The following is a 22,800-nucleotide window of genomic DNA, read 5'->3' as shown; positions in this document are numbered from 1 at the left end:
GTTTCTTTTAAAATCATCAACTTCCTTTCCAGCCAGCCAGTCTTCTTGCAGAGACAGGCTTGCTAGGCTTGTAGCAAGAGAAAAAATGTACTCTCTCCAAATTTACATTAAAATGAACTTTAAAGCAATTCAAACTGTTGGCTTTTGGCAGGATTTTACTTATTATGAAGAGGAAAAGAATAGGATCTGCCTATCAAAATGATGAAATTGAACACACATCTGCCAAGTACACTCTATATGTTGCTGAAATGTATTATTAACCTTGAACACAATATGTTTTGTCAAATAAAAGAAATCCCATTAAGACTGCCAATTGTAATATCAGTGACATAGCTCTAAAAAATCCATGAGGTTTTTATAAATCATGAAAATTCCAGGTAGGCATATAATTTTTTGGCAAATCTAGTGACTCTTATCTATATGTGAAAACATGATGTAAACCATGGAAATTTTCTTCCTAGTAGTGGTTTTTGTCTAATTATAATAACATCCAAGAGTAAAGCATAAATAAAAGCATAGTGTTTTTTTTTTAAGCACTCTTTAAAAACTTTAAAAATACTGTTAAAATGATTTTTCAAATATACTTTGAAAGTCCCGGACATCAAAACATTGCTAGTCCACTCACAACTTGATTTCACAGACATTGTACACTGCTTCATGTCATGAAAGCTTTCAGACCTTTATTGCTGTAGATTATAAAGAGGGATACACAGAAAGAGATGAGGTGAACTGTACAATCACCAGCATATGTGGAAAAGACAGTGCAGATACCGGTGTGACTCATCCTGGATTTATTATGGGAATTTCAGGTATACTACAGGTATTTGTTTTGGTTTCTATCACAAAATTTTCCCATCAGTTTACTATGTTTTGTAGTTTGCTTCTTTTTGTCTTCTGGATATTTTCTTTATAATGAGTGTTCTTTTTCATTATTCAATCACTAAGTCATGTCCAACTTTTTGCAACCCCATGGGCTGCAGCATGCCAGGCTTCCCTGTCCTTCACTATCTCCAGAATTTGCTCAAACTCATGCCTATTGAGTTGGTTGCTGCTGCTAAGTCGCTTCAGTTGTGTCCGACTCTGTGTGACCCCATAGACGGCAGCCCACCAGGCTTCCCCATCCCTGGGATTTTGCAGGCAAGAACACTGGAGTGGGTTGCCATTTCCTTCTCCAATGCATGAAAGTGAAAAGTGAAAGTGAAGTTGCTCAGTCGTGTCCGACTTCATGGACTGCAGCCTACCAGGCTCCTCCATCCATAGGATTTTCTAGGCAAAAGTACTGGAGTGGGGTGCCATTGCCTTCTCCAATTGAATTGGTGATGCCATCCAAATATCTCTTCCTCTGTTACCCCTTCTCCTCCTGTCCTTAATCTTTCCCAGTATCAGGGTTTTTTCCCAATGAGTCTTTGCATCAGGTGGCCAAAGTATTGGAACTTCAGCTTCAGTATCAGTCCTTTCGATGAATAAGGGTTTATTTCCTTTAGGACTGACTAATCTGATCTCCTTGCTGTCCAAAGGACCCTCAAGAGTCTTCTCCAGTACTGATTAGTAACTCCTCAGTTTGGTTTTGTTTTCCCATTCAGCACTTTTTTTTTTTTTTCCTTATCTGATGTTTGTGATTATTGTTGGAATCTTTAAAAACTAATGTTTCCATATAGAATATACACCATTTTGTTGGAATGCTGTAGTAATAAAATAAGAAAGTGAGAGTGAGGTTGTGTTTGACTCTTTGCCACCCCATGGACTGTAACCTCCCAGGCTCCTCCATCCATGGGATTTTCCAGGCAAAAGTACTGGAGTGTGTTACTATTTCCTTCTCCAATTAAAGTAAGAAACACTCACTTGCAGAGATGTGGGGAGTAAGTGCCTATATCTGTTAGAGGAAGTCATCAAGAAGATGTGACCATCAGTTGACCCTCCCACTGGACCTGGGCAGTTGGAGGCTCTCCACCCGCTTCTGTCCTTTGAATGTCAATCCTCTCACTTTTCCTGCCTACAGAAGCTTCTCCAAGTACACAGCCTTGAAACAGAAATGTGATATTGAGACTACTCCCTAAACTGGGGATGTGACTGAACCCAGATAAGGCCCCTGTATAAATTTTTAAGATTCTGGCAGGTGGATGTGAAAATTGACTCAACTTGTAGCCACTCAAAACAAGTCTCTGAAGTATATTCCCTTGCTTCTTAAACCTATCACCTACCAATCTGGAGTGATCTATCTGTTTTCTTCTGTCTCTCCCTGCCCTCTGCTAAGTGGGACTGGTTTCAGGTTACATCCAGGAAGCTCTCTAGGAGGTTGTTAAACACCAGCATCTCAAATGCCAGTTGACCACATGCTTTATATTCCCAGAAGAGAAGAACTTGCACTCAGAAAACAGAACCCATGATCAAATATTAAAGGAAAGCACCGCTTTTACTATGAATCATGATAAAGCCCTCTAGTGTTGACTCAGATATGGAGTTAATATGTTTTAGTGAGATGGCACAATGGTAAAGAGTCCATCTGACAATGTAGGAGACACAAGAGATGCAGATTCGAGCCCTGGGTCAGGAAAATCCCCTGGAGAAGGAAATGGCAACTCACTCCAGTATTCTTGTCTGGGAAATCCCATAAACAGAGGAACTTGGTGGGCTACAGTCCATGGAGTCACACAGATTCAGACATGACTGAGCATCTGTGCAGTAGTCTCAGTAAGCTAAAACTAGGAAGAAATTTTTCAAAAATTATACCATAAATTAGCAGTGAAGAGGTAAATCATGCATTTACATAATTTAAAAAGTTAAAACTAGTTTTTTGACATTATATTGTACTTTTCTCTTGAACTTAAGGTCAATAAACTGAATTTTTTTTCAGTCAGATTTGTGACTATTTTATTATAACCATATTTATCCCAAGTTGAGTACAGCACCCAACAGAGTGATGGAAACTGTTATATATTATGTCAATTGTTACTCATTCAATTGCCAAATCTTATGGATCATCTATTAACATATAAGTCTCTGTCCAAGGTGTTTAGGGTATATCAGGAAAGACAGAACAAAAACAAAGACCTGTAAATTGTGACCTTGTCTGCTATACACAAAGAATAGCAAGAAGGTATGATCAAAGCCAAGTGAACTAGAAGACGATAGGAGCTTTTCAACAGAACCTTAAGCATCCATACCTCTCTGTACTAGCATTCTATTTTCTTTAGTTTTAGGCTAACAACAGCCACAACCACATTATATTCTGATCTACCATATACTAATGCTAAATCTGCTTTATCATTTTGTAATTTTTGTTGAGAATAAAGGGCAGATGCCATAGTGAAATGGAATTGTAGACATCTAAACCACAGCTAAAATCCTGTTCATGATGAGGTATGTGCCCCAGTCTTAGGTAGGAGCATTTCATTTCCTTTAATTCTGATTCCACTTTCAAGTTTAGAAATCTTTGTTTTAGATTCAGACACTCTTGCTTTGCCTCCTCTGCCCAAATATTGTTCTCCTCTTAAATAATGCAAATATTGAACATCATGCTTATAATTTTAAGTGCAGTATTCCAGAGTGTAGAACTAAACATTATTTAAGAACCAAAACTGAGATGTGTCCGATTTTGATTGGCTATGGAAGATAGTGTGGTTAGTCATCCAGAGCCAGACATTCTGGAGTGTGAAGTCAAGTGGGCCTTAAGAAGCACTGCTGTTAATAATACTAGTGGATGTGGTGAAATTCCAGCTGCTGCCGCCGCTGCTAAGTCACTTCAGTCATGTCTGACTCTGTGCAACCCCATGGACTGCAGCCTACCAGGCTTCTCCATCCATGGGCTTCTCCAGGCAAGAACACTGGAGTGGGTTGCCATTTCCTTCTGCAATGCATGAAAGTGGAAAGTGAAAGTGAAGTTGCTCAGTCGTGTCCAACTCTTAGTGTCCCCATGGACTGCAGCCTACCAGGCTCCTCCATCCATGGGATTTTCCAGGCAACAGTATTGGAGTGGGGTGCCATTGCCTTCTCCCGAAATTCCACCAGGACTATTCAAATCTCTAAAGGGTTGATGATGATGATGCCATCAAAGTTTTGTATTCATTATGTCAGCAAATCTGAAAGACCCAACAATGGCCACAGAACTGGAAAAGATCAATCCTCATCCCAATTCCCAAGAAGAGTTTACCGAAGAATGAGTTAATCACTGGACAATCACACTCATTTCCCATTCTAGTAAGGTCATACTCAAAATCTTGCAAGCTAGGCTTCAGCATTATGTGAACCAAAAACTTCCAGATGTCCAAGCTTGGATTAGAAAAGGAAGAGAAACTAGAGATCAAATTGCCAACATCTTCTGGATTATAGAGAAAGCAAGGAAATTTCAGAAAAATCATCTACTATCACTGTTTCATTGACTACACTAAAGCCTTGACTATGTGGGTCATGACAAACTGTGGAAAACTCTTAGAGAAATGGGGATACCAAACAGCCTTACCTGTCTCCTGAGGAAACTGTATGAAGGTCAAGAATCAACAGTTAAAACCCTCTATGGAACAACTGATTGGTTCAACATTGAGAAAGGAATACAAGAGGGATGTCTGGGGTCACCCTGATTGTTTAACCCATACACTGAGCATATCATGAGAAATGCCAGACTGGATGAGTTACAAACTGGAATCAAGATAGGTGAGAGAAATATCAGCAACCTCAGATATGCAGATGATATCACTCTAATGGCAGAAAGTGAAGAGGAACTAAGAGCCTGTTGATGAGGGTGAAGGAGGAGAGTGAAAGAGCCAGCTTAAGACTGAATATTAAAAAATCTAAGACCATGCAATTGCCCCTATTACTGCATGGAAAATAGAAAGGGGAAATATGGAAGAAGTGACAGATTTCCTCTTCTAGGACTCTAAAATCACTGTGGATGGTGACTGTAGCCATGATATCAGAAGATGATTGCTTCTTCACAGGAAAGATATAACAAACCTAGGCAGTGTGTTGAAAAGCAAAAACATTACTCTGCTGAAAAAGGTCCATATAGTCAAGATTGTGGTATTCCCAGTGGTCACATATGGTTATGACAGTTGGACCATAGAGAAGGAAGAAAGCAAAGAACTGATGCCTTCAAACTGTGGTGCTGGAGAAGACTCTTGAAAGTCCCTTGGACAGCAAGATCAAACCAGTCAATCTTAAGGGAGATCAACCCTGAATATTCACTGGAAAGACTGATGCTGAAGCTGAAGCTCTAGTATTTTGGTCATCTGATGCAAACAGATGACTCATTGGAAAAGTCCCTGATGCTGGAAAAAATTGATGGCAGAAGGAGAGGAGGGCATCAGAGGAAGAGATAGCTTCATGGCATCACCAATACAATGAATATGAACTTGGGCTAACTCCGGGAGATGGTGAGGAGCAGGAAGGCCTGGCATGCTGCAGTCCAAGGGGTTGCAAAGAGTTGGACATGACTGGGTAACTGAACAACAACAATAACAACAACAACGTGGAAGATTAAACAAGGAGATGGTGCAAAACAGAGGTAGGTAGGAGAGATCTTTCTCCAATAGCTATGTATACTGGAAGAATATTTTAGGACATTTAAAGACACAACAAATACATTCTAGAAACTCAACTATTTTTGGTGTCTCAGTGCAAAGTTTGGCTCTCTCTTCTTAACAACCAATAATATTTCTCCCTAGTATTTTTTGTATCACATCATATTAAGAAAATAAGAGTACGTTAGATAAATGGAAAAGGCAAACTTTGGTAAAAGCAATAATCCTATGAATCCTGAAGGCCCCAAGGCCCAGTTACCACTATAAGAATTAAAGAGTGAACATCACAACATTACTATTGGAGACATGTGTCTTGAATATCGCAATGCTTGGAAAGGTCTAGACTGGAGATTATTGAGTCGCTCAGTCATGTCCGACTCTTTGCGACCCCATGGACTGTAGCCCTGCAGGCTCCTCAGTCCATGAGATTCTCCAGGCAAGAATACTGGAGCGGATTGCCATTTCCTTCTCCAGGGGATCTTCCCGACCCAGGGACCAAACCTAGGTCTCCCGCATTGCAGGCAGACGCTTTAACCTATGAGCCACCAGGGAAGCCCTAGGGAGATAAATGGCTTGCAAGTGAATTTTCAGTTTTCTCTCATGTTCTCTAAGTTTTCTGATTTTATCTAAAACACTTAGATTCAAATATTTGATTTTTATCTGTTATCATCAACTACAATATTTTACATGTTTGATCAAATCCTAATGGACTAGAGGCTGATTTTCCCTCTTTTGCTCTAGTTGCTCCATTTTTTTCCCCCTGTCTTATTACACTGAAGGAAAAATCAAAACAGTGAACTCCATCATAGTATTGAGTTTTTGGCTCATGTTGTGTTATCAAAAGCCAGGTGAAATTATTTAATACATTAAACTTTTATATCTGGGTGCATAATACAACCAGTTTGGGTTTCATTTTCTCACACAGTGAATATTGATCAACTCAAGATTCAGTATACATTCTTGATTTTAAAAATAAATAGAATTTCATTGAAAATGATTGAAGTGACATCACTGTGTGCAATTACTTTCCAAAATGTGTTTAAAGCATGTTCATAATTGAAACAAAATGTCTTTTCCAAGAGTATCTTACATTATACTTTAAGACATATGTAGGTAATGTAATATGTGATAACAAAGAATTTTACTAATTCAATTCTAACACTTTTTAAATAGTCAGATATATCTGTATTACATCAAATTCCACTAGATTAATAATATATAGACAAGCTCCTTTGTATTCATATACACTTTTCCCCCCCAGTGTATCAAACTAACGGCATTGGTATATTTCAATTCAAACATAAGCAATGAATATATATAAATGATTTACAAAATTGATCATACCATAGACGGGCTATATGAAGAATATTTATTTACTAAACCACCCTGTTTTTTCTAAGGAGAAGGAAATGGCAATCCATTTGAGTATTCTTGCCTGGAAAATCTCATGGACAGAGGAACCTGGTGGGCTACAGTCCATGGGGTCACAGAAAGTCAGACACAACTGAGTAACTAAACAAAAACAGCAAGGGTGTTTTTTGTCAGAAGGCTAATCTATTGGTAGGAAATACTCAGAATGGAAGTCCAAAAAGAGGAAATTGTAGAAAGCAGCTGATATAACCTTAGAGAGAAGACGTGTTGATTTTTGTTTTCTTTTGAGAGGAAAAGTTTTCATATTATTCACTTCTGTATTCCTGTTTTATCACTATGTATGGCACAAGAGGGGCTTGTTAAAAGTATCAAGGATTGGGTTATCCTCTTAAAAAAGACTTTTGCCACTGTCTGACACCATCTAAAATGTACTTGAGGAATAAATGTTAGTCTGTCAATTATGTAATTTCTGCTTTGTGATTTGACAGAATTTTCAATATAGGTAATATGATGTGAAATTCAGAATTGCTAAAATGTCATTGAAACAATATTTATGTCTTGGCACATGTGATTATTTTATATTCTACAATGTAGAGAAAAATTATAACTTGAATAGTACACATTTCCACTATATACTGAATACAGGAGAGCAATTTCTTTTATTATATGAAAACAATATTAAACTATATTTATGAGCTGTGACATGTCATTAAAAGTAGCATAAATGAGTTTTCTACAATGATCTACAAACTACACAAAAAGGAAAAACTATTAGTTCCTTGCAAAACAAGATTGGCTCATCAGATTCAAATGGGATGTAACCTGGAAGAAGTTTTAAAAACACATTTTATTCAGTATCTTGGAAACATGGAGTAGCATTAGGCTTTTACTCTATATACAAAGGAATGCATATTTTAAGATATTTAAGTTATTTTAATCTTCTGATTTGTTTCTAAAAATTGATAGAGCTTAAAAATGTGTACTAAATAAAATATTCTCTCTTTACTCTTCTTCTCATATTGCCTTTTTATAATGTTTATCTAATATATATGTCAGATGAGTAAAAGTAGCATTTCCTTTCTTAAATAAGCCATTATTTCTCCAAATTTTCTGTCCTGAAAAGGCAATGGTAAGTTTAAAGGCAGCAGTATAAAGTTTCAGTGTCATACACTGGTGGCTATTCAGAGGATTAAACATTAACAAGAGTAGAGAAAGACATAAAGCTTTGATTAAACAATTCATAATAGTTACAATGCTGAGACAAGAATAAGATTTGTTACAGGATTTCAGAGTTATAAGAATAGGGATTTTCCTTAATCATTAGATGGCTAGTGCACACATTTAATTTAAAGTAAAAAAAAATATAGTATGGCAAGGTCATGTTGACATTTTCTACAGTGTAAAGAAAGACAAAAGGTTAAAATGTTATTTTTTAATATGATTACCTCTAACTGTCCACATTTGACCCAAATATTGTGTGCCTATAACATAATTTCTGAGGAAGAAAGGGACACATTTAAAAAACAAAAATATATCAAAAATTCACAAAGTGCACAAATTGTATATCCAATAAATTCCATACCTGTAGCAACATGAGCTTTTTACACAGATCTTAGTTGTCTCCCTATATCAGTCAAGACATCTCAAAGATGGCCACTTTGGAGAGGTTAGGCTTCTTGCCCAAGATTCCCTGTTGCAAATGACAACTCCTAACTGAAATGAATGTCCTCTGGTTCATCTTTCATTGCTTCTTTTTACTATTCTATAGTGCCACGGTGTCGGAGAAGGCAATGGCACCCCACTCCAGTACTCTTGCCTGGAAAATCCCATGGATGGAGGAGCCTGGTAGGCTGCAGTCCATGGAGTCGCTAAGAGTCGGACACGACTGAGCGACTTCACTTTCACTTTCACTTTCATGCATTGGAGAAGGAAATGGCAACCCACTCCAGTGTTCTTGCCTGGAGAATCCCAGGGATGGGGGAGCTTGGTGGGCTGCTGTCTCTGGGATTGCACAGAGTTGGACATGACTGAAGTGACTTAGCAGCAGCAGCAGTGCCACAGTGTAGGCTCATGTTTTGATGCCTGAGAATGACCAAAGTGCCAAATATACTGTAGATATAAGTTGGACAGAAAACTCACTTTTGAAGATTTAGAAGCTTGAAACTTATTCTTAGCCATATGTAGAGCAAATACATAGACATAAAGACATCATAGATGTCTAGGATTATGGAATGCATGTTTATTTTCCTTTCACGTAAAGAGATTTTAATCTAAGCACTTTGGTAGGTATAAAATTGAGAGACAAGATTTTGTTCCAAAAGGCAAGAAAGAGGCATTTTTGACTGAAAAGTTTTAGGTCATATCTCTAAGAAACAATAATAATAGAAAATAATTCTTTTGTGTATTTTTTGAGTATACAGTCATCTTCATTATAATTCATGAGTACATTAGAAACTGACATGAATCTCTTTATTAAGATATGTAGATATTCATAGGAATTTGCTTTCCACTTTTACTTGAGAATGTTAGAAGAGGCACAATATCTAGTGTCATTACATCAATTTTTCACCTCATCTAAAACCTAAATGGGTCTCCTGGGCCTTCTAGGTCACTATACTGTCTAGACCTGCTCACACTCAAGTGTATTCTGAAATTCCTTATAAATTTCAATAGGTACCTGGGCAATAGAACATTCTATTACTCTGTTGGTTTTAAATATATTTTCAAATGTCATTAAAAGTTCCAGCAGTTCCAGCATTGCATATTGTTCCCAAACATTTTCATGTTAGCCATGTTTATCTTCCAAAGAGCGTATTACTCACTTTACTAGTCTCCCTGCCAAATAAGAGACAAAAACATTGTTAACTGCAAAAAAGATAGGTGAGGCTCCTTTTCTCTCCCAAATCAAGTTATTTGCAATCCCACACAAATGCTAGTACCAAAAGTGCAGGACAAAAATCTTTCCCAAAAAGCCTTTTGTATATGTTTAATTCAGGACAAAGTTTTGAATAGATCTTCCTTTTTGGTAAGCTCATTATGGTGGAGAAATATAAAGTTTACTATCTCAGTAATTTCAGATACTGAGTAGTACAGTTAGGCATTATTTGTTACCTGCTTGAGAATGCCATCAAAATTTGAGACTGCTTATTTGACTGCATTCTACCTTAAAATATTTCTTCTGATAATACTAGGTCTTACTGCTTTTGATAAACATTCAAAGTTGAGATAAACTAAAAATATCAGGACAGAGTGAAATGTCTTTCTTGTTTGCTGTAAATGGCCTGAAAACACCTACTTTATCTAAGGAATCAGGCAAAGTATGTAATAAAATGTTAACTATAATTGAAAAAGACATTTTATCATCTTTCTAGTATAAATTGGACCTCAAAACTGTTCCTTTTTGTTATCCTAGCAAAATAAAATGAGCCAATTTTAGTTAGTATGTTGTGCTAGGTTACATAATTTGCATTACAGATGATTTATATTTATATTATTAGGAGTTGTCAAGAAATAAGTGAAAATGATAAAAAAATGTTATTTTAAATTTACTCTCTAATGCATATATATGGAATTTAGAAAGATGGTAACAATAACCCGGTGTACGAGACAGCAAGAGACACTGATGTATAGATCAGTCTTATGGACTCTGTGTGAGAGGGAGAGGGTGGGGAGATTTGGGAGAATGGCATTGAAACATGTATAATATCATGTATGAAACGAGTCGCCAGTCCAGGTTCGATGCACGATGCTGGATTCTTGTGGCTGGTGCACTGGGACGACCCAGAAGGAGGGTATGGGGAGGGAGGAGGGAGGAGGGTTCAGGATGGGGAACACAGGTGTACCTGTGGCAGATTCATTTCGATATTTGGCAAAACTAATACAATATTGTAAAGTTTAAAAATAAAATAAAATTAAAAAAATAAATTTACTCTCAAAGAGATGAAAGAGAATAGAGCAGTTCTCAGAAGTGATCCAGTTATTCATAACACTTGGCTTCTTCTTAGAATCGATTATATTTGGGATCTGGTTGTGTAACTTGTTGAAATGAAATACTGACCTGAATTCTTAGGACTATGATTTGAACTGAACAGAGGAGTTTCTTTTCTTTCTTTTTTTTTTAAAACATCTTTCCCCCTATTTTTCCCAAACATGTAGCATATTTAAAGTACATTCTATCTTTTACATTTCCTCTTTTTAGTTGCAGAGTAATTAACTTATTATATTATTTTCAGGTGTGCCATATAGTGATTCAATGTTCTTATAGATTACACATCATTCAAAGTTACTGATTATCCTCCCTGTGCTGTATGTTACATCCCTGTAACTTATGTATTTTATAACTGTATTTTATACCATTTAATCTCCTCCACCTATTTCATCTCCCCCGTCATCCACACTCCCCAGGTTAACTAGTTTGTTCTCTGATCTGTAAGTCTGTTTCTGTTTTGCTATATTTGTTTGTTTTGTCTTTAAAATTCCAAATATAAGTAAAAGCATAGAGTATCTACCTTTCTTTGTATGACTTACCTCACCAAGCATATCCTCCAGATCCACGCATGTTTTTGAAAATGACAAAATATGATTTTTATGGCTGAGTAATATCCCATTGTGTATATATACCGGATCTTTTTTTCTTCCATTGGTCTATCAATGGGCAGTTAGGTTGCTTCCATATATCGTCTATTGTAATAGGGCTACTATAAATATTGGGGTGCATATATTTGTTCTATCTAGTGTTTCCAGATAAATGCCCAGGAAGGGAACTGCTGGATCATATGATAGCTCTATTTTTTTGAAGGGTCTCCGTACCTGCAGGAGACCCCGATTCAATCCCTGGGTTGGGAAGATCCCCTGAAGAAGGAAATGACAACCCACTCCAGTATCCTTGCCTGGAAAAATCTCATGGACAGAGGAGCCTGGTGGGCTGAGGTCCATGCGGTTGCAAAGAGTCTAGCAGGGCTGAGCGACTAACACTTACTTATATACTATTTTTGGTGGTGGCTACACCAATTTACACTTTCACCAATAGTGTACTAGGGTTCTCTTTCCTCCACATCCTCAACACTTGCTACTTCTTGTCTTTTTGACGACATTCTGACAAGTGTGAGGTGATATCTTATTGTCATTGCGATTTGCATTTCCCTGATAATTAGTCATGTTGAGCAGCTTTCCTTGCATCTGGTAGTCATCTGTATGTCTTTGGAAAAATTCCTATTCAGATTCTCCATCAATTTTTTAACTGGACTGTGTTTTGGGGGGAATAGTCAGTGTACATGAGTTGTATATTCTAATAGAATTAATTTCACTATTATCTCTAGGGTTCAATTAAATAGCAGGACCCACTGCAATAGAAACATCTAACCAGTTTTTCTCTCTTTTCTGTCTTCTGTAGAAGCCTCTTTTAAGTTCTGGTGTTTTTTTTTTGTTGTTTTTTTTTTTTACATTTTATGTGAGAAACAGATGAGCAAACAGTGGAAACAATGTCAGACTTTATTTTTCTGGGTTCCAAAATCACTGCAGATGGTGACTGCAGCCATGAAATTAAAAGACGCTTATTCCTTGGAAGGAAAGTTATGACCAACCTAGATAGCATATTGAAAAGCAGAGACATTACTTTGCCAACAAAGGTTCGTCTAGTCAAGGCTGTGGTTTTTCCTGTGGTAATGTATGGATGTGAGAGTTGGACTGTGAAGAAGGCTGAGTGCCGAAGAATTGATGCTTTTGAACTGTGGTGTTGGAGAAGACTCTTGAGAGTCCCTTGGACTGCAAGGAGCTCCAACCAGTCCATTCTGAAGGAGATCAGCCCTGGGATTTCTTTGGAAGGAATGATGCTAAAGCTGAAACTCCAGTACTTTGTCCATCTCATGCGAAGAGTTGATTTATTGGAAAAGACTCTGGGAGGGATTGGGGGCAGGAGGAGAAGGGGACGACAGAGGATGAGCTGGCTGGATGGCATCACTGACTTGATGGACATGAGTCTGAGTGAACTCCGGGAGTTGGTGATGGACAGGGAGGCCTGGCGTGCTGCAGTTCATGGGGTCACAAAGAGTCGGACACGACTGAGTGACTGATCTGATCTGATCTGATATACTTATTTAGATCCAAGATAAGAATATGGAAGTATTTCTAAAATGTTACATTCTTATGTGAGCTTCTAATTTTTTTTCCAACTTAAAATATGAAATGAGATGCAGTACCTTTCTACTTATGTGATGGTCTGATACTTGAAAGCCCAATCTTTCATGTACATTCATTGAGATATATTTCTCAACATCTCTAACTTGGGTAAGGTAACTTGAAACTTAAACTTACAAAGACTTTCTTTTAAGAATCTGATGAAGTAATAAACTTACAGAAACTGCAGACTACCAATCATAAACTACATTTCATACACTGTAATAAGGACCATTCATCAAAAACTGATTCATATTTTCAAAGAAATCTAAATAAAACCCAAGAAAGTTTATATGAAAATTGATAACATTATTATAAAATGTATATGGAAATATAAATGACCAAGAATACTTAATCTAAGACTAAGGAAAAAAATTAAGAAAGAAAAATTGAGATTAGCATCAACAAATAACATGACCATATGTAAAATACATAACTTGAGGGAAGCCTCAGAAACTAACCCAACATTGTAAAGCAATTAAACATCAAGTTTAAAAAAAGAAAATTTGAGGTCAGAACATATTGGACATCAAGGTTTAAAAGGTAAAAAATTAAGAGTCTGTGGTATTGGCATGTACCTAAATAGGCTTAATGAAGCAGGATAGAACCCAGACATAGATCCACACACATATTACAAACTGAGTTATAGAAAAGATGATACTGTAGAACAGTGTGAAAGGTTGGTAAAAAATGGCACTAAGTCAATTGGATAGCCATATGTGAAAAATGAAATTTATACTCTAGCTCACATAAAGAAATGTCAGTTCTAAGTGGACTATTGATCCAAAGGTAGAAGGTAAATAAAGTAAGATTTTAAATAAAATATAAGGTAATATTTTCCTGGATTTAGAATAGACAATAATTTATAAAAATAGACACAAAGCTTGCAAAGTACAAATAGATATGCCGGACTTCATTAAAATTACTGAGAACTGATTCTTAAAGGATACCACTGAGTCACAGGAAAGCCACTGAGTGGGAGGAGGTATTTATAACACATATTATTCACAAAGCCCCAACACCCAGACTATAAAGAGAACACCTATATTCAATGAGAGAATTATAGGTAATCCAATAGAAAAACAGAGAAAGGACTTAATGAACCATTTCTAGAAGAGGATGTTAAAATGACCAATATACACATAAAAAGGAGCCAAATGCATTAGCCACCTCACAGAATAACTAAGCTGAAAATGATGGAAAACACTAAAAGTTAATGAGGATATGGGGCTACTTAAACTTTCACACACTGTTGAGGGGAGAATAAAGTAATTAAAACAGCTTTAGAAAGTTGGCGGTTCCATCAAAACCATATCCAATGACTCAGAAATCCTACTTCTATATATGAAGGTTCACTTCTATATATGAAAGATATTAAACAACCATCACTAATGGGGTATCACTAATGGGAAACATCACTAAGTGGATTGTGGCAAATTTGCATATTAATTCATAAAAATCCATATTTATTAATAAAAATGAGTTACATGATTAGCAACAAATGGATCTGAAAATTTAATCTTTAGTGAAAGAAGCAAGAAACAAATGTAAAGATACTTTAATTTTTCTATACAGTTTAAAAATAATCAAAATGAACTTGAAATTTTATGACAGGTTAGTAGATACTTTTCAGGGGCTATAGTGATTGACAAGGGGTTTGTGAGTTTTTCTGGGTTGATGATAATATTGTTTTCTTTTTTTTTTTTCTTTTTTCTTCTTTTTTAAATTTTATTTTGTTTTTAAAATTTACAATATTGTTTTAGTTTTGCCAAATATCGAAATGAATCCACCACAGGTATACCCGCGTTCCCCATCCTGAACGCTCCTCCCTCCTCCCTCCCCGACCCTCCCTCTGGGTCGTCCCAGTGCACCAGCCCCAAGCATCCAGTACCCTGCATCGAACCTGGACTGGCGACTCGTTCCATACATGATATTATACATGTTTCAATGCTATTCTCCCAAATCTCCCCACCCTCTCCCTCTCCCACAGAGTCCATAAGACTGATCTATACATTGATGTCTCTTTTGCTGTCTCGTACACAGGGTTATTGTTACCATCTTTCTATATTTCATATATATGCATTAGTATACTGTATTGGTGTTTTTCTTTCTGGCTTACTTCACTCTGTATAATAGGTTCCAGTTTCATCCATCTCATTAGAACTGATTCAAATGTATTCTTTTTAATGGCTGGGTAATACTCCATTGTGTATATGTACCACCGCTTTCTTATCCATTCATCTGCTGATGGGCATCTAGGTTGCTTCCATGTCCTGGCTATTATAAACAGTGCTGTGATGAACATTGGGGTACACGTGTCTCTTTCCCTTCTGGTTTCCTCAGTGTGTATGCCCAGCAGTGGGATTGCTGGGTCATAAGGCAGTTCTATTTCCAGTTTTTTAAGGAATCTCCACACTGTTCTCCATAGTGGCTGTACTAGTTTGCATTCCCACCATCAGTGTAAGAGAGTTCCCTTTTCTCCACACCCTCTCCAGCATTTATTGCTTGTAGACTTTTGGATCGCAGCCATTCTGACTGGCGTGAAATGGTACCTCATAGTGGTTTTGATTTGCATTTCTCTGATAATGAGTGATGTTGAGCATCTTTTCATGTGTTTGTTAGCCATCTGTATGTCTTCTTTGGAGAAATGTCTATTTAGTTCTTTGGCCCATTTTTTGATTGGGTCATTTAATTTTCTGGAATTGAGCTGTAGGTGTTGCTTGTATATTTTTGAGATTAGTTGTTTGTCAGTTGCTTCATTTGCTATTATTTTCTCCCATTCTGAAGGCTGCCTTTTCACCTTGCTAATAGTTTCCTTTGTTGTGCAGAGGTTTTAAGTTTAATTAGGTCCCATTTGTTTATTTTTGCTTTTATTTCCAATATTCTGGGAGGTGGGTCATAGAGGATCCTGCTGTGATGTATGTCAGAGAGTGTTTTGCCTATGTTCTCCTCTAGGAGTTTTAAAGTTTCTGGTCTTACGTTGAGATCTTTAATCCATTTTGAGTTTATTTTTGTGTAAGGTGTTAGAAAGTGTTCTAGTTTCATTCTTTTACAAGTTGTTGACCAGTTTTCCCAGCACCACTTGTTAAAGAGATTGTCTTTAGTCCATTGTATATTCTTGCCTCCTTTGTCAAAGATAAGGTGTCCATATGTGCGTGGATTTATCTCTGGGCTTTCTATTTTGTTCCATTGATCTATATTTCTGTCTTTGTGCCAGTACCATACTGTCTTGATAACTGTGGCTTTGTAATAGAGCCTGAAGTCAGGTAGGTTGATTCCTCCAGTTCCATTCTTCTTTCTCAAGATAGCTTTGGCTATTCGAGGTTTTTTGTATTTCCATACAAATTGTGAGATTATTTGTTCTAGCTCTGTGAAGAATACTGTTGGTAGCTTGATAGGGATTGCACTGAATCTATAAATTGCTTTGGGTAGTATACTCATTTTCACTATATTGATTCTTCCAATCCATGAACATGGTATATTTCTCCATCTATTAGTGTCCTCTTTGATTTCTTTCACCAGTGTTTTATAGTTTTCTATATATAGGTCTCTAGTTTCTTTAGGTAGATATATTCCTAAGTATTTTATTCTTTCCGTTGCAATGGTGAATGGAATTGTTTCCTTAATTTCTCTTTCAGTTTTCTCATTATTAGTGTATAGGAATGCAAGGGATTTCTGTGTGTTGATTTTATATCCTGCAACTTTACTATAATCATTGATTAGTTCTAGTAATTTTCTGGTGGAGTCTGTAGGGTTTTCTATGTAAAGGATCATGTCATCTGCTAACAGTGAGAGTTTTACTTCTTCTCCAATTTGGATTCCTTTTATTTCTTTTTCTGCTCTGATTGCTGTGGCCAAAACTATGTTGAATAGTAATGGTGAAAGGGGGCACCCTTGTCTTGTTCCTGACTTTAGAGGAAATGCTTTCAATTTTTCACCATTGAAGATAATGTTTGCTGTGGGTTTGTCATATATAGCTTTTATTATGTTGAGGTATGTTGCTTCTATTCCTGCTTTCTGGAGAGTTCTTATCATAAACGGATGTTGAATTTTGTCAAAGGCTTTCTCTGCATCTATTGAGATAATCATATGGTTTTTGTTTTTCAATTTGTTAATGTGGTGTATAACATTGATTAATTGGCGGATATTGAAGAATCCTTGCATCCCTGGGATAAAGCCCACTTGGTCATGGTGTATGATCTTTTTAATGTGTTGTTGGATTCTGATTGCTAGAATTTTGTTTAGGATTTTTGCATCTATGTTCATCAGTGATATTGGCCTGTAGTTTTCTTTTTTTGTGGGATCTTTGTCAGGTTTTGGTATTAGGGTGATGGTGGCCTCATAGAATGAGTTTGGAAGTTTACCTTCCTCTGCAATTTTCTGGAAGAGTTTGAGCAGGATAGGTGTTAGCTCGTCTCTAAATTTTTGGTAGAATTCAGCTGTGAAGCCGTCTGGACCTGGGCTTTTGTTTGCTGGAAGATTTTTGATTATAGTTTCAATTTCTGTGCTTGTGATGGGTCTGTTAAGATTTTCTATTTCTTCCTGGTCTGGTTTTGGAAAGTTGTACTTTTCTAAGAATTTGTCCATTTCTTCCATGTTGTCCATTTTCTTGGCATATAATTGTTGATAGTAGTCTCTTATGATCCTTTGTATTTCTGTGTTGTCTGTTGTGATCTCTCCATTTTCATTTCTAATTTTATTGATTTGATTTTTCTCCCTTTGTTTCTTGATGAGTCTGGCTAATGATTTGTCAATTTTATTTGTCCTTTCAAAGAACCAGCTTTTGGCTTTGTTGATTTTTGCTATGGTCTCTTTTGTTTCTTTTGCATTTATTTCTGCCCTAATTTTTAAGATTTCTTTCCTTCTACTAACCCTGGGGTTCTACATTTCTTCCTTTTCTAGTTGCTTTAGGGGTAGGGTTAGGTTATTTATTTGACTTTTTTCTTGTTTCTTGAGGTATGCCTGTATTGCTATGAACTTTCCCCTTAGGACTGCCTGTAAAGTGTCCCACAGGTTTTGAGTTGTTGTGTTTTCATTTTCATTAGTTTCTATGCAAATTTTGATTTCTTTTTTGATTTCTTCTGTGATTTGTTGGTTATTCAGCAGGCTGTTGTTCAGCCTCCATATGTTGGAATTTTTAATAGTTTTTCTCCTGTAATTGAGATCTAATCTTACTGCTTTGTGGTCAGAAAAGATGCTTAGAATGATTTCAATTTTTTTGAATTTACCAAGGCTAGATTTGTGGCCCAGGATGTGATCTATCCTGGAGAAGTTTCCATGTGCGCTTGAGAAAAAGGTGAAATTCATTGTTTTGGGATGAAATGTCCTATAGATATCAATTAGGTCTAACTGGTCTATTGTATCATTTAACGTTTGTGTTTCCTTGTTAATTTTCTGTTTAGTTGATCTATCCATAGGTGTGAGTGGGGTATTAAAGTCTCCCACTATTATTGTGTTATTGTTAATTTCTCCTTTCATACTTGTTAGCATTTGTCTTACATATTGTGGCACTCCCGTGTTGGGTGCATATATATTTATAATTGTTATATCTTCTTCTTTGATTGATCCTTTGATCATTAGGTAGTGACCATCTTTGTCTCTTTTCACAGCCTTTGTTTTAAAGTCTATTTTATCTGATATGAGTATTGCTACTCCTGCTTTCTTTTGGTCCCTATTTGCATGGAAAATCTTTTTCCAGCCCTTCACTTTCAGTCTGTATGTGTCCCCTGTTTTGAGGTGGGTCTCTTGTAGACAGCATATGTAGGGGTCTTGTTTTTGTATCCATTCAGCCAGTCTTTGTCTTTTGGTTGGGGCATTCAATCCATTTACATTTAAGGTAATTACTGATAAGTATGATCCTGTTGCCATTTACTTTATTGTTTTGGGCTCAAGTTTATACACTGTTTTTGTGTTTCCTGTCTAGAGACTATCCTTTAGTATTTGTTGGAGAGCTGGTTTGGTGGTGCAGAATTCTCTCAGCTTTTGCTTGTCTGAGAAGCTTTTGATTTCTCCTTCATATTTGAATGAGATCCTTGCTGGGTACAATAATCTGGGCTGTAGGTTATTTTCTTTCATCATTTTAAGTATGTCTTGCCATTCCCTCCTGGCTTGAAGAGTTTCTGTTGAAAGATCAGCTGTTATCCTAATGGGAATTCCCTTGTGTGTTATTTGTTGTTTTTCCCTTGCTGCTTTTAGTATTTGTTCTTTGTGTTTGATCTTTGTTAATTTGATTAATATGTGTCTTGGGGTGTTTCTCCTTGGGTTTATCCTGTTTGGGACTCTCTGGGTTTCTTGGGTTTGGGTGATTATTTCCTTCCCCATTTTAGGGAAGTTTTCAACTATTATCTCCTCAAGTATTTTCTCATGGTCTTTCTTTTTGTCTTCTTCTTCTGGGACCCCTATGATTCGAATGTTGTAGCATTTAATATTGTCCTGGAGGTCTCTGAGATTGTCCTCATTTCTTTTAATTCATTTTTGTTTTATCCTTTCTGATTCATTTATTTCTACCATTCTATCTTCTAATTCACTAATCCTATCTTCTGCCTCTGTTATTCTACTATTTGTTGCCTCCAGAGTGTTTTTAATTTCATTTATTGCATTATTCATTTTATATTGACTCTATTTTATTTCTTCTAGGTCCTTGTTAAACCTTTCTTGCATCTTCTCAATCTTTGTCTCCAAGCTATTTATCTGTGATTCCATTTTGATTTCAAGATTTTGGATCAATTTCACTGTAATTATTTGGAATTCTTTATCAGGTAGAATCCCTATCTCTTCCTCTTTTGTTTGGTTTGGTGGGCTTTTATCCTGTTCCTTTATCTGCTGGGTATTCCTCTGTCTCTTCATCTTGTTTAAATTGCTGAGTTTGGGATGTCCTTTCTGTATTCTGGCAGTTTGTGGAGTTCACTTTATTGTGGCATTTCCTCGCTCTGTGTGGGTTGTACAGGTGGCTTGTCAAAGTTTCTTGGTTAGGGAAGCTTGTGTCGGTGTTCTGGTGGGTGGAGCTGTATTTCTTCTCTCTGGAGTGCAATGAAATGTCTAGTAACGAGTTATGGGATGTCTATGGTTTTGGGGTGACTTTGGGCTGCCTGTATCTTGGAGCTCAGGGCTGTGTTCCTTGCTGCTGGAGAATTTGCTTGGTATGTCTTGCCCTGAAACTTGTTTCACCCAGAGAGGTTTACAGCGTTATATGGAGAAGAGAAGAGTGAGGAGGGAGTTAGAGGTGACCCAAATGAGATGAGGTGGAGTCAATAGAGGAGAGAGTGGGCTATTCAGTAATCTCTTCCTTATGTGCACTCCACAACGGGACCGCTCAGAGTTGTTCACAGAGTTATACAGAGAAGAGAAGAAGGAAGAAGGTGGCAGAGGTGGCCAGGAGGATAAATGGGGGGAATGAAAAGGAGGGAGACAGATCCAGCCAGTAATCAGTTCCCTAAGTGTTCTCCACCGTCTGAAACACACAGAAATTCACAGAGTTGGGTAGAGTAGAGAGGGGTTAGGGAGGAGACACAGGCAACCTAGTGGAGAAAAAGGAGAGTCCAAAGAGAGAGAGAGCAGTTAAGCCAGTAATCTCGCTCCCTAGTGAAAAATGGGTACTGAAGATTGGGTTCTTAAAGGTACAAAATTGGTAACAAATACATAAAAGCAAAAATTTAAAATCTAGAGTTTGGAATTTCAAAAATACGATGTTAAAGAAAAGAAGAAGGAAAAGAAAGAGAGAAAAAACGAACAAACAAAAACAAACAAGGTCGCAAAAATTATAAAGAAAATATAGGTACAAAATTGATAACTAATACCAAAAAGCAAAAGTTAAAAATCTAGAGTAGAGTTTGGAATTTCAAAAATACAATGTTAAAAAAGAAGAAGAAAAAGAAAGAGAGAGGAAAAAAAAAAAAAAAACAAGAACAAACAAGGTCGCATAAATTATATATAAAAAAAATACAGGTACAAAATTGATAACAAATACTGAAAAGCATAAATTAAAAATCTAGAATAGAGTTTGGAATTTCAGATACACAATGTTATTTAAAAGAAGAAGAGAAAGAAACAGAGAAAAAGAAAAAGAAAAAAGAAAAAAGGGTCACAGAAATTATATAAAAACAAAAACAAAAAAAAAACTATAGGTACAAAATTGATAACAAATACTAAAAAGCTAAAATTAATAATCTAGAGTAGAGTTTGGAATTTCAAAAATACAATGTTAAAGAAAAGAAGGAAAAAGAAAAAAAGGTCAAAAATATTATTAAAAATATATATATATATATGTTTGCTTTAAAAAAAATAGGGTCTTCTTTTTTTTTTTTTTTCAAAGTAATCAGTTATAAAAGTGGATATTGAAGGAATAATAGAGGACTTAATTTTTTTTTTTTTTTAAATAGGCTCACTTGTTCAGTCGCACTGAGGGGAGGTAGGGAGGGATGCTGCAAACAAATAACACTGGCGTGTGCTCGCAGTGCCTCAGCCACACTGGGTCTGCCCTCTGTTCACGGCGCATGTAGCCTCTCTGCCCACGCTGCTCAGGCTCTAGGTTGCTCTGCCGCGAGCCATCCGCGGCCTGCCCTGGGCTGCCTGTACTTCCCAGGTCCAAGCCGCTCTGGTTCAGGCACTCGGGTAGTCCTCAGAGGCGCAGACTCTCAGTTGGGCCTGCGTTTTGTGCCCTTCCCAGATCAAGCAGCTCAGGTGATGAGGTGTTTTGCGCGTGCGATTGCTGCGACTTATCGCCTCCCCGCCGCTCGGTTATCTAGTTGTGCACCGGCACACCTTCTCATGCAGATGTTGACCGTCCAGACCCCCAAGAAGTTTTAGTTAGCAAAGAAGCCTGCTTACATTTTTATAGATAATGTCTCTCTGGGGCTGCGATTGTCCCCTCCCCTTCCGGCTCTGGCTGCCTATCACCGGAGGGGGAAGGTCTGCTGCCGGCTATCTCTGTTCAGTCCTTTATTCCCTGCGTGGGCCTGGCGGTGTCATAGGTTAGGGCTGGCTTTTTGCGTGGTAGATATCCCACAGTTTGGTTTGCTAGCCCAAATTATTTCGCTCAGATAGTGCTCGGGGTATTCAGGCCAGATTCTTGCGATGCAGCCCGCGCCACGCCTCCCTGCCCAGCCCCCGCTTGCTAATGGCATGTGCAGGCGTCTGCGCTGCTTCTCTGCTGGGGGAGTTACCGTAGGGCTCGCAGTGTGCAGGTTTTAATTGTTTATTTATTTTTCCTCCCTGTTATGTTGCCCTCTGTGCTTCCAAGGCTCGGCACAGATTTGGCAGTGAGAAGGTTTCCTGGTGTTTGGAAACTTCTCTCTTTTTAAGACTCCCTTCCTGGGACGGAACTCCATCCCTCCCTCTTTTGTCCCTTTTTTTGTCTTTTATATTTTTCCCTACCTCCTTTCGAAGACTTGGGTTGCTTTTCTGGGTGCCTGATGTCCTCTGCCGGCTTTCAGAAGTTGTTTTGTGGAATTTACTCAGCATTTAAATGTTCTATTGATAAATTTGTGGGGGAGAAAGTGTTCTCCCGGTCCTACTCCAACATCTTAGCTCCTCCTCCGATAATATTGTTTTCTAACATGGGTGATAGTTACATGGGTGAGTTTGCTTTATTAAAAAAGAGTTAAAATTGATGATTTTTCAATCAGAGATTAAACTTCAAAACATTATATGAAAATTAAAATATAAAAATATTTTGTTGTTGTTCAGTAACTAAGTCATGTCTGACTCTTTGTGACCCCATGGATTGGAGCATTTTAGCCTC

This window comes from Bos grunniens, chromosome 1, assembly GCF_055505025.1.
Source record: "Bos grunniens cultivar Pamir isolate PY7600 chromosome 1, Bosgru_T2T1.0, whole genome shotgun sequence".
NCBI lineage: Eukaryota > Metazoa > Chordata > Mammalia > Artiodactyla > Bovidae > Bos > Bos grunniens.
The sequence above is the reverse complement of the archived record's forward strand: the minus strand, read 5'-3'. Positions refer to the sequence as shown.